Source organism: Ranitomeya imitator, chromosome 7 (genome assembly GCF_032444005.1).
Source record: "Ranitomeya imitator isolate aRanImi1 chromosome 7, aRanImi1.pri, whole genome shotgun sequence".
In the NCBI taxonomy this organism is placed as follows: Eukaryota; Metazoa; Chordata; class Amphibia; order Anura; family Dendrobatidae; genus Ranitomeya; species Ranitomeya imitator.
The window spans coordinates 141205752-141218086 of NC_091288.1; the positions used below are offsets into that span (position 1 = coordinate 141205752).

A 12335-nucleotide genomic window follows, 5' to 3' on the forward strand; every position below is an offset into this window, starting at 1 on the left:
TTAAAGAGCGCATCGTCCATGCACTCAGGCAATCTGTGAGCACAAAGGTGCACCTGACAACAGATGCATGGACCAGTAGGCATGGCCAGGGACGTTACGTGTCCATCACGGCACACTGGGTAAATGTGGTGGATTCAGGGTCCACAGGGGACAGCAAGTTTGGGACAGTTCTGCCTAGCCCACGGTCTAGTAAACAGTTGTCTGTAGCCGTTCGCACCCCCTCCTCCTCCTCCTCCTCGTCCTCCTGCAGAAGCAAGAGCTCGTCCACAGACCGCAGTCGCACAAACACTCCATCCGCACCTGCCACTGTTGCACACCAGGTCTCCCATTATGGGGCAGCTACTGGCATACGTCAGCAGGCTGTATTGGCTATGAAGTGTTTGGGCGACAATAGACACACCGCGGAAGTTCTGTCCGAGTTCTTGCAGCAAGAAACGCAGTCGTGGCTGGGCACTGTAGATCTTGAGGCAGGCAAGGTAGTGAGTGATAACGGAAGGAATTTCATGGCTGCCATCTCCCTTTCCCAACTGAAACACATTCCTTGCCTGGCTCACACCTTAAACCTGGTGGTGCAGTGCTTCCTGAAAAGTTATCCGGGGTTATCCGACCTGCTCCTCAAAGTGCGTGGACTTTGCGCACATATCCGCCGTTCGCCTGTACACTCCAGCCGTATGCAGACCTATCAGCGTTCTTTGAACCTTCCCCAGCATCGCCTAATCATAGACGTTGCAACAAGGTGGAACTCAACACTGCACATGCTTCAGAGACTGTGCGAACAGAGGCGGGCTGTTATGTTTTTGTGGGAGGATACACATACACGGGCAGGCAGTAGGATGGCAGACATGGAGTTGTCAGGTGTGCAGTGGTCGAAGATTCAAGACATGTGTCAAGTCCTTCAGTGTTTTGAGGAATGCACACGGCTGGTTAGTGCAGACAACGCCATAATAAGCATGAGCATCCCCCTAATGCGTCTGCTGATGCAAAGTTTGACGCACATAAAGGATCAGGCGTCTGCACCAGAGGAAGAGGAAAGCCTTGATGACAGTCAGCGATTGTCTGGTCAGGGCAGTGTACATGACGAGGTACCGGGCGAAGAGGAGGTGGAGGATGAGGAGGATGATGGGGATGAGTATATTTTTAATGAGGAAGCTTTCCCGGGGGCACGGGAAATTGGTGGCGTGGCAAGGCCGGGTTCTGGTTTTTTGAGGGACACAAGTGACGTAGATTTGCCTGCAACTGCCCCTCAACCAAGCACAACCGCAGATTTGACAACGGGAACTTTGGCCCACATGGCGGATTATGCCTTGCGTATCCTCAAAAGGGACACACGCATTACAAAAATGATGAACGATGACGATTACTGGTTGGCCTGCCTCCTTGATCCTCGCTATAAAGGCAAATTGCAAAATATTATGCCACATGAGAACTTGGAACTAATATTAGCAACAAAACAATCAACTCTTGTTGACCGTTTGCTTCTGGCATTCCCTGCACACAGCGCCCGTGATCGTTCTCACACGAGCTCCAGGGGCCAGCAGACCAGAGGTGTTAGAGGGGCAGAAATCAGAAGTGGCGTTGGACAGAGGGGTTTTCTGACCAGGTTGTGGAGTGATTTTTCTATGACCGCAGACAGGACAGGTACTGCAGCATCAATTCAAAGTGACAGGAGACAACATTTGTCCAGTATGGTTACAAACTATTTTTCATCCCTTATCGACGTTCTCCCTCAACCGTCATTCCCATTTGATTACTGGGCATCCAAATTAGACACCTGGCCAGAATTGGCAGAATATGCATTGCAGGAGCTTGCTTGCCCGGCAGCTAGTGTCCTATCAGAAAGAGTATTCAGTGCTGCAGGTTCAATACTAACAGAAAAAAGGACTCGTCTGGCTACCCAAAATGTAGATGATCTAACCTTCATTAAAATGAACCACAACTGGATTTCAAAATCTTTTGCCCCACCCTGCCCGGCTGACACCTAGCTTTCCTATGAAAAGGTCTTGCCTGTGGACTATTCTGAATGACTTTTCCAATCTCGTAATTTTCTTCACCTGATTGTCCAGCATACGACATGTTTCCACCTCACGAAATGGCCAAACTCCCCACACGGGGCCGTGCTATCGCCACTTTGCGCTTGGACCCTTGAGAGTGCTGTTTGTCTGAAGAGGTGGGTGTGGCCGCTTTTGGTCGACGGCACTGCCACTGGGTCCCTCATAGTACAATAAAGTGTCTCTGGCGGTGGTGGTGCGCACCCAACGTCAGACACACCGTTGTAATATGAGGGGCCCTGTGCCTGTACCGCCGGCCACAAGACAGTTCCCCCCCCCAGCTCAAACAGTGCTCTACCACTAGCAAAATTATCTCTCACAGCTTCACCAATGTGTAGTCTAGCCGCTGACATCCTTCAATGCCTGGCACTGACAATACCATTGTTTTGACATTTTTGTTATGTTAGGCCTTCGAAGCCTGTCTGCGGTCCCTTCTTTCTACAACTACTACACTGACCAGGCCACTGCTGGCCGTGTTACCCTGGAACCAATTTAAAAGTGCCTACAGTCAGCCCAATTTTGTTATGTTAGGCCTTCGAAGACTGTCTGCCGTCACTCCTTCCACTAGACTTCCACTGACCATACACTGCTGCCCATGTACCCCTGGAACCAATTTAAAGTGCCTACAGCCAGCCCAATTTTGTTATGTTAGGCCTTCGAAGCCTGTCTGCGGTCACTCCTTCCACTAGACTTCCACTGACCAGACCACTGCTGCCCGTGTACCCCTGGAACCAATTTAAAAGTGCCTACAGCCATGTGTTATTATTTTAGGCCTTCGATGCCTGTCTGCGGTCACTCCTTCCACTAGGCCTCCACTGACCACACCACTGCTGCCCGTGTACCCCTGGAACCAATTTAAAATTGCCTACAGCCAGCCCAATTTTTTTATTTTAGGCCTTCGATGCCTGTCTGCGGTCCATTCTTTCAACTACTACTACACTGACCAGGTCACTGCTGCCCGTGTACCCCTGGAACCAATTTAAAATTGCCTACAGCCAGCCCAATTTTTTTATTTTAGGCCTTCGATGCCTGTCTGCGGTCCATTCTTTCAACTACTACTACACTGACCAGGTCACTGCTGCCCGTGTACCCCTGGAACCAATTTAAAATTGCCTACAGCCAGCCCAATTTTTTTATTTTAGGCCTTCGATGCCTGTCTGCGGTCCATTCTTTCAACTACTACTACACTGACCAGGTCACTGCTGCCCGTGTACCCCTGGAACCAATTTAAAATTGCCTACAGCCAGCCCAATTTTTTTATTTTAGGCCTTCGATGCCTGTCTGCGGTCCATTCTTTCAACTACTACTACACTGACCAGGTCACTGCTGCCCGTGTACCCCTGGAACCAATTTAAAATTGCCTACAGCCATGTGTTATTATTTTAGGCCTTCGATGCCTGTCTGCGGTCACTCCTTCCACTAGGCCTCCACTGACCACACCACTGCTGTCCGTGTACCCCTGGAACCAATTTAAAATTGCCTACAGCCATGTGTTATTATTTTAGGCCTTCGATGCCTGTCTGCGGTCACTCCTTCCACTAGACTTCCACTGACCAGACCACTGCTGCCCGTGTACCCCTGGAACCAATTTAAAAGTGCCTACAGCCAGCCCAAGTTTGTTATGTTAGGCCTTCGATGCCTGTCTGCGGTCCATTCTTTCAACTACTACTACACTGACCAGGTCACTGCTGCCCGTGTACCCCTGGAACCAATTTAAAATTGCCTACAGCCAGCCCAATTTTTTTATTTTAGGCCTTCGATGCCTGTCTGCGGTCCATTCTTTCAACTACTACTACACTGACCAGGTCACTGCTGCCCGTGTACCCCTGGAACCAATTTAAAATTGCCTACAGCCATGTGTTATTATTTTAGGCCTTCGATGCCTGTCTGCGGTCACTCCTTCCACTAGGCCTCCACTGACCACACCACTGCTGCCCGTGTACCCCTGGAACCAATTTAAAATTGCCTACAGCCAGCCCAATTTTTTTATTTTAGGCCTTCGATGCCTGTCTGCGGTCCATTCTTTCAACTACTACTACACTGACCAGGTCACTGCTGCCCGTGTACCCCTGGAACCAATTTAAAATTGCCTACAGCCATGTGTTATTATTTTAGGCCTTCGATGCCTGTCTGCGGTCACTCCTTCCACTAGGCCTCCACTGACCACACCACTGCTGCCCGTGTACCCCTGGAACCAATTTAAAATTGCCTACAGCCAGCCCAATTTTTTTATTTTAGGCCTTCGATGCCTGTCTGCGGTCCATTCTTTCAACTACTACTACACTGACCAGGTCACTGCTGCCCGTGTACCCCTGGAACCAATTTAAAATTGCCTACAGCCAGCCCAATTTTTTTATTTTAGGCCTTCGATGCCTGTCTGCGGTCCATTCTTTCAACTACTACTACACTGACCAGGTCACTGCTGCCCGTGTACCCCTGGAACCAATTTAAAATTGCCTACAGCCATGTGTTATTATTTTAGGCCTTCGATGCCTGTCTGCGGTCACTCCTTCCACTAGGCCTCCACTGACCACACCACTGCTGTCCGTGTACCCCTGGAACCAATTTAAAATTGCCTACAGCCATGTGTTATTATTTTAGGCCTTCGATGCCTGTCTGCGGTCACTCCTTCCACTAGGCCTCCACTGACCACACCACTGCTGTCCGTGTACCCCTGGAACCAATTTAAAATTGCCTACAGCCATGTGTTATTATTTTAGGCCTTCGATGCCTGTCTGCGGTCACTCCTTCCACTAGACTTCCACTGACCAGACCACTGCTGCCCGTGTACCCCTGGAACCAATTTAAAAGTGCCTACAGCCAGCCCAAGTTTGTTATGTTAGGCCTTCGATGCCTGTCTGCGGTCACTCCTTCCACTAGGCCTCCACTGACCACACCACTGCTGCCCGTGTACCCCTGGAACCAATTTAAAATTGCCTACAGCCAGCCCAATTTTTTTATTTTAGGCCTTCGATGCCTGTCTGCGGTCCATTCTTTCAACTACTACTACACTGACCAGGTCACTGCTGCCCGTGTACCCCTGGAACCAATTTAAAATTGCCTACAGCCAGCCCAATTTTTTTATTTTAGGCCTTCGATGCCTGTCTGCGGTCCATTCTTTCAACTACTACTACACTGACCAGGGCACTGCTGGCCGTGTACCCCTGGAACCAACATCAGAAAATATAAAAATAAGTATTTTGCTTATAAAAAAGAAAATACTGGTGAGATATCAAATGCAGACATTTTAACATTAAAAACAAACACACAACTCTAATCTGGTACAGTACTAAAAATGGCCACCAGCTACAATTACTTTCTCCTGCAAGTAGTTAACTGAAAGTTTTTTTAAATTGAAAACACACATATGGCATCCACCGAGTGTTGTCCTGTCGCGTCTTCTTTATATTATTGCCGAGAAGATGCAAAATAATGAAAATAATAAAATCATTAATTACCAAAATAATAGAGAAAGTCAACACCACATTGCAAATAAACATTCATTCCAAATAAAGAAGCAGGGCGCGTCCGAGGGTGAGTATATACCTAATAAGAATATAATCACCCTCGGACGCGCAATGCTTATTTCCAACAGCCTTCCTTCCTAAGAATCAGCCCTTCCGTCGTGTAGAGAGACGTTGTGTTACACTCCAAGGTGTTCCCCAGGTTGCCTTTCCTGAGCTTCGATCTTCCGGCTCTCGTTTAGTAGTTCTTGGAAACTACTCTGCATTAGGCCTTCAAATTGGGTATGGGGTGTAGAGAGATGGTGTGTTCCACTCCAAGGTGTTCCCCAGGTTGCCTTTCCTGAGCTTCGATCTTCCGGCTCTCGTTTAGTAGTTGTTGGAAACTACGCTGCATTAGGCCTTCAAATTGGGTATGGGGTGTAGCGAGAGGGTGTGTTACACTCCAAGGTGTTCCCCAGGTTGCCTTTCCTGAGCTTCGATCTTCCGGCTCTCGTTTAGTAGTTCTTGGAAACTACACTGCATTAGGCCTTCAAATTGGGTATGGGGTGTAGAGAGAGGGTGTGTTACACTCCAAGGTGTTCCCCAGGTTGCCTTTCCTGAGCTTCGATCTTCCGGCTCTCGTTTAGTAGTTGTTGGAAACTACGCTGCATTAGGCCTTCAAATTGGGTATGGGGTGTAGCGAGAGGGTGTGTTACACTCCAAGGTGTTCCCCAGGTTGCCTTTCCTGAGCTTCGATCTTCCGGCTCTCGTTTAGTAGTTCTTGGAAACTACACTGCATTAGGCCTTCAAATTGGGTATGGGGTGTAGAGAGAGGGTGTGTTACACTCTAAGGTGTTCCCCAGGTTTCCTTGCCATTGCTTCGGTCTTCCGACTCTCGTTTAGTAGTTGTAGAAAAGTACACTGCATTAGGCCATACAAAATGGGTATGGGGTGGAGAGAGATGGTGTGTTACACTCCAAGGTGTTCCCCAGGTTGCCTTTCCTGAGCTTCTATCTTCAGGCTCTCATTAAATTGTGGTTAAATGGAACAACTGCATTTGGCGTACTAGTTGGTTTGGGGCCTACTATCGGTGTCTGCCACTCCTTGCTGTTCTCCTCCACTGAACAAAGCTGTGCCGCCTGTTTACTACGGTTGCCAATTTTGAACTGCATTTCGACTACTTACTGATTTGGCCCTACTCTCTGTGTCAGCCTCTCATTCCAGTTGTCCTCCACTGCAATGCCCCCTGGTTATTCCTGTGTTACCAATTTTGAACTGCATTTAGCCCACTTTCTTCTTTGGGCCTATATCTGTGTTTCCACTTCATCGTGCCCATTGCCCAGCCAGTGATAGATGAGTCTGCTGGTACATTGACCCATAACGCAACATTCCCCGTGCACGCTACACAACAACATTGTGACCCTGCTGAAAGTCAGGTTGCTCTTCCCGCATACCATACCACCTTACACGGGGACAAAGAGGAAGGTGCAGATGAAAGTGCAGGTTCCTTCATCAGGTGGGGGGAGGAATACTAGTTGGCGACGTCACTGGCACAGGGCCTCTCATAGTACGCAAAAGTGTTGCTGCCGGTGGGAGGCGCCCCCGCCGTGCAAACACACCGCTGTACTTTGAGGGGCCCTGTGCCAGTGCCAATGCCAACGAGTGGGCCCCCCCTGCTTGCTCAGGTTCACAGCACTTGCAAAGTTGAAATACTTACCTCTCCCTGCTCCACTGCCGTGACGTGGTCCAGATTTCCTGGGCCCACTAATTACTTGAACCAGCCCTACCCCCCACAACTTTAGCCAAATGACCCCCAATTTCAAATGCCTTCCAATTATTATAAGGTAAATTACGCTTGACAAGCTTCATTAAGAAGAATGGATGGTTTTGACATTAAAATGGCCACTCTAGGTGTTTTCCTGGCCCCCACTCACTGCCGACTATGCTGCCCCATTGACTTGCATTGGGTTTCGTGTTTCGGTCGATCCCGACTTTACGTCATAATCGGCCGATTTCACTCGACCCGACTTTGGACATAGTCGGGTTTCGCAAAACCCGGCTCGACTCTAAAAAGGTCAAGGTCGCTCAACTCTAGTAAAGACGTAGCCAAGGTAAATTTGAGGTTTCATGCAAGTGAAAATCCCATTTTTAAGATAGGAAGTTTCTTTTTGAGATGATGAAAACAAGGCACTGCTGAGATTCGAACTCAGGATCTCCTGTTTACTAGACAGGCGCTTTAACCAACTAAGCCACAGCACCACAAGCTGGAAAGCCTATGAAATGCAATAGAATCTGGATCGATGACAAGGCCTTGGGTTTTGAAGTTCCATAATTGAATGATCCATCTTCTAGCACAGCTTCAACTTGGTACTTGTTTTTCTTCCAAGTTATGACACAGAATAGGCAGATTGAAGGAATGCCACAGCAGGGCCAAAAGAGTTTGCCCCAATCTAACTGTAAAGAATAGACACTGTAATATCTTCAATGAAAACACACTGACCCGTAAAAATAATCATTACATCTTTTCTCCTTAGTGCATGTGCGCCATGTAGACGAGGTGGCCGAGTGGTTAAGGCGATGGACTGCTAATCCATTGTGCTCTGCATGCATGGGTTCGAATCCCATCCTCGTCGGTTTATTCTGCTTGTTTCATGTTGTATTGTTTTCATTTCTAGCCAAAGCGGTAGATACGTCAAGCTTGAAAGTTTATCTTCCTTTTTAAGAAAGCTGCTATCAAACTTTGCAGAGTTAGAAGTGTAAATCCACTGGTTTTATTTTGAAATGCTTGATGCCATCCTTTATTCTCTAAAGAAAGTTATATCGTCTAATTCCTTTTTAAGCGTTTCGACAGCAGAGATTTTTTTTCTCTCAACTGCACTATGTTTTGACTGTGGTAAAGACTTGTTTAATGTCATACAAGAACAAAAGTCCACCTTTTTTTTGCTAAAATGACCCAAACTGAGATGAAGAAAGAAAACCACTGCTGACGTTCGAAATCAAGATTTTCTGTTTACTAAACAGGCACTTAGACCAACTAAGCCAAAGGACAAAAAGGTGTGATACTTTAGAAAGCCTGCTTAGCGAGTCAGATGCATAAAGAGGAGGAATTTCAAAATAAAATCCACTGGTTTTAAGTTGTCATGCTTGATGCCATCTTTCTTCCTTTTTGGCCCTTATACAGAAGACATTCTTCATCTCACAATTGCACTATCAGTAAAGACGTAGCCAAGGTAAATTTGAGGTTTCATGCAAGTGAAAATCCCATTTTTAAGATAGGAAGTTTCTTTTTGAGATGATGAAAACAAGGCACTGCTGAGATTCGAACTCAGGATCTCCTGTTTACTAGACAGGCGCTTTAACCAACTAAGCCACAGCACCACAAGCTGAAAAGCCTATGAAATGCAATAGAATCTGGATCGATGACAAGGCCTTGGGTTTTGAAGTTCCATAATTGAATGATCCATCTTCTAGCACAGCTTCAACTTGGTACTTGTTTTTCTTCCAAGTTATGACACAGAATAGGCAGATTGAAGGAATGCCACAGCAGGGCCAAAAGAGTTTGCCCCAATCTAACTGTAAAGAATAGACACTGTAATATCATCAATGAAAACACACTGACCCGTAAAAATAATCATTACATCTTTTCTCCTTAGCGCATGTGCGCCATGTAGACGAGGTGGCCGAGTGGTTAAGGCGATGGACTGCTAATCCATTGTGCTCTGCATGCATGGGTTCGAATCCCATCCTCGTCGGTTTATTCTGCTTGTTTCATGTTGTATTGTTTTCATTTCTAGCCAAAGCGGTAGATACGTCAAGCTTGAAAGTTTATCTTCCTTTTTAAGAAAGCTGCTATCAAACTTTGCAGAGTTAGAAGTGTAAATCCACTGGTTTTATTTTGAAATGCTTGATGCCATCCTTTATTCTCTAAAGAAAGTTATATCGTCTAATTCCTTTTTAAGCGTTTCGACAGCAGAGATTTTTTTTCTCTCAACTGCACTATGTTTTGACTGTGGTAAAGACTTGTTTAATGTCATACAAGAACAAAAGTCCACCTTTTTTTTGCTAAAATGACCCAAACTGAGATGAAGAAAGAAAACCACTGCTGACGTTCGAAATCAAGATTTTCTGTTTACTAAACAGGCACTTAGACCAACTAAGCCAAAGGACAAAAAGGTGTGATACTTTAGAAAGCCTGCTTAGCGAGTCAGATGCATAAAGAGGAGGAATTTCAAAATAAAATCCACTGGTTTTAAGTTGTCATGCTTGATGCCATCTTTCTTCCTTTTTGGCCCTTATACAGAAGACATTCTTCATCTCACAATTGCACTATCAGTAAAGACGTAGCCAAGGTAAATTTGAGGTTTCATGCAAGTGAAAATCCCATTTTTAAGATAGGAAGTTTCTTTTTGAGATGATGAAAACAAGGCACTGCTGAGATTCGAACTCAGGATCTCCTGTTTACTAGACAGGCGCTTTAACCAACTAAGCCACAGCACCACAAGCTGGAAAGCCTATGAAATGCAATAGAATCTGGATCGATGACAAGGCCTTGGGTTTTGAAGTTCCATAATTGAATGATCCATCTTCTAGCACAGCTTCAACTTGGTACTTGTTTTTCTTCCAAGTTATGACACAGAATAGGCAGATTGAAGGAATGCCACAGCAGGGCCAAAAGAGTTTGCCCCAATCTAACTGTAAAGAATAGACACTATAATATCTTCAATGAAAACACACTGACCCGTAAAAATAATCATTACATCTTTTCTCCTTAGCGCATGTGCGCCATGTAGACGAGGTGGCCGAGTGGTTAAGGCGATGGACTGCTAATCCATTGTGCTCTGCATGCATGGGTTCGAATCCCATCCTCGTCGGTTTATTCTGCTTGTTTCATGTTGTATTGTTTTCATTTCTAGCCAAAGCGGTAGATACGTCAAGCTTGAAAGTTTATCTTCCTTTTTAAGAAAGCTGCTATCAAACTTTGCAGAGTTAGAAGTGTAAATCCACTGGTTTTATTTTGAAATGCTTGATGCCATCCTTTATTCTCTAAAGAAAGTTATATCGTCTAATTCCTTTTTAAGCGTTTCGACAGCAGAGATTTTTTTTCTCTCAACTGCACTATGTTTTGACTGTGGTAAAGACTTGTTTAATGTCATACAAGAACAAAAGTCCACCTTTTTTTTGCTAAAATGACCCAAACTGAGATGAAGAAAGAAAACCACTGCTGACGTTCGAAATCAAGATTTTCTGTTTACTAAACAGGCACTTAGACCAACTAAGCCAAAGGACAAAAAGGTGTGTTACTTTAGAAAGCCTGCTTAGCGAGTCAGATGCATAAAGAGGAGGAATTTCAAAATAAAATCCACTGGTTTTAAGTTGTCATGCTTGATGCCATCTTTCTTCCTTTTTGGCCCTTATACAGAAGACATTCTTCATCTCACAATTGCACTATCAGTAAAGACGTAGCCAAGGTAAATTTGAGGTTTCATGCAAGTGAAAATCCCATTTTTAAGATAGGAAGTTTCTTTTTGAGATGATGAAAACAAGGCACTGCTGAGATTCGAACTCAGGATCTCCTGTTTACTAGACAGGCGCTTTAACCAACTAAGCCACAGCACCACAAGCTGGAAAGCCTATGAAATGCAATAGAATCTGGATCGATGACAAGGCCTTGGGTTTTGAAGTTCCATAATTGAATGATCCATCTTCTAGCACAGCTTCAACTTGGTACTTGTTTTTCTTCCAAGTTATGACACAGAATAGGCAGATTGAAGGAATGCCACAGCAGGGCCAAAAGAGTTTGCCCCAATCTAACTGTAAAGAATAGACACTGTAATATCTTCAATGAAAACACACTGACCCGTAAAAATAATCATTACATCTTTTCTCCTTAGCGCATGTGCGCCATGTAGACGAGGTGGCCGAGTGGTTAAGGCGATGGACTGCTAATCCATTGTGCTCTGCATGCATGGGTTCGAATCCCATCCTCGTCGGTTTATTCTGCTTGTTTCATGTTGTATTGTTTTCATTTCTAGCCAAAGCGGTAGATACGTCAAGCTTGAAAGTTTATCTTCCTTTTTAAGAAAGCTGCTATCAAACTTTGCAGAGTTAGAAGTGTAAATCCACTGGTTTTATTTTGAAATGCTTGATGCCATCCTTTATTCTCTAAAGAAAGTTATATCGTCTAATTCCTTTTTAAGCGTTTCGACAGCAGAGATTTTTTTTCTCTCAACTGCACTATGTTTTGACTGTGGTAAAGACTTGTTTAATGTCATACAAGAACAAAAGTCCACCTTTTTTTTGCTAAAATGACCCAAACTGAGATGAAGAAAGAAAACCACTGCTGACGTTCGAAATCAAGATTTTCTGTTTACTAAACAGGCACTTAGACCAACTAAGCCAAAGGACAAAAAGGTGTGTTACTTTAGAAAGCCTGCTTAGCGAGTCAGATGCATAAAGAGGAGGAATTTCAAAATAAAATCCACTGGTTTTAAGTTGTCATGCTTGATGCCATCTTTCTTCCTTTTTGGCCCTTATACAGAAGACATTCTTCATCTCACAATTGCACTATCAGTAAAGACGTAGCCAAGGTAAATTTGAGGTTTCATGCAAGTGAAAATCCCATTTTTAAGATAGGAAGTTTCTTTTTGAGATGATGAAAACAAGGCACTGCTGAGATTCGAACTCAGGATCTCCTGTTTACTAGACAGGCGCTTTAACCAACTAAGCCACAGCACCACAAGCTGGAAAGCCTATGAAATGCAATAGAATCTGGATCGATGACAAGGCCTTGGATTTTGAAGTTCCATAATTGAATGATCCATCTTCTAGCACAGCTTCAACTTGG

General features: G+C 45.1%; 9 non-coding genes across 9 annotated transcripts; 4 read left to right on the forward strand and 5 right to left on the reverse strand.

Annotated features, from left to right (window-relative positions):
- Window positions 1-7676: 7676 nt before the first annotated feature.
- On the reverse strand, window positions 7677-7750 carry TRNAT-AGU (transfer RNA threonine (anticodon AGU)). The gene has a single exon. It is a non-coding gene; the product is annotated as a tRNA-Thr (tRNA).
- A 292-nt stretch (window positions 7751-8042) lies between these two features.
- Window positions 8043-8124, forward strand: TRNAS-GCU (transfer RNA serine (anticodon GCU)). Its single transcript has one exon. It is a non-coding gene; the product is annotated as a tRNA-Ser (tRNA).
- Window positions 8125-8795: 671 nt separating this feature from the next.
- On the reverse strand, window positions 8796-8869 carry TRNAT-AGU (transfer RNA threonine (anticodon AGU)). Its single transcript has one exon. It is a non-coding gene; the product is annotated as a tRNA-Thr (tRNA).
- A 292-nt stretch (window positions 8870-9161) lies between these two features.
- Window positions 9162-9243, forward strand: TRNAS-GCU (transfer RNA serine (anticodon GCU)). Its single transcript has one exon. It is a non-coding gene; the product is annotated as a tRNA-Ser (tRNA).
- A 671-nt stretch (window positions 9244-9914) lies between these two features.
- Window positions 9915-9988, reverse strand: TRNAT-AGU (transfer RNA threonine (anticodon AGU)). Its single transcript has one exon. It is a non-coding gene; the product is annotated as a tRNA-Thr (tRNA).
- Window positions 9989-10280: 292 nt separating this feature from the next.
- Window positions 10281-10362, forward strand: TRNAS-GCU (transfer RNA serine (anticodon GCU)). The gene has a single exon. It is a non-coding gene; the product is annotated as a tRNA-Ser (tRNA).
- Window positions 10363-11033: 671 nt separating this feature from the next.
- Window positions 11034-11107, reverse strand: TRNAT-AGU (transfer RNA threonine (anticodon AGU)). Its single transcript has one exon. It is a non-coding gene; the product is annotated as a tRNA-Thr (tRNA).
- A 292-nt stretch (window positions 11108-11399) lies between these two features.
- Window positions 11400-11481, forward strand: TRNAS-GCU (transfer RNA serine (anticodon GCU)). Its single transcript has one exon. It is a non-coding gene; the product is annotated as a tRNA-Ser (tRNA).
- Window positions 11482-12152: 671 nt separating this feature from the next.
- On the reverse strand, window positions 12153-12226 carry TRNAT-AGU (transfer RNA threonine (anticodon AGU)). Its single transcript has one exon. It is a non-coding gene; the product is annotated as a tRNA-Thr (tRNA).
- Window positions 12227-12335: the final 109 nt, after the last annotated feature.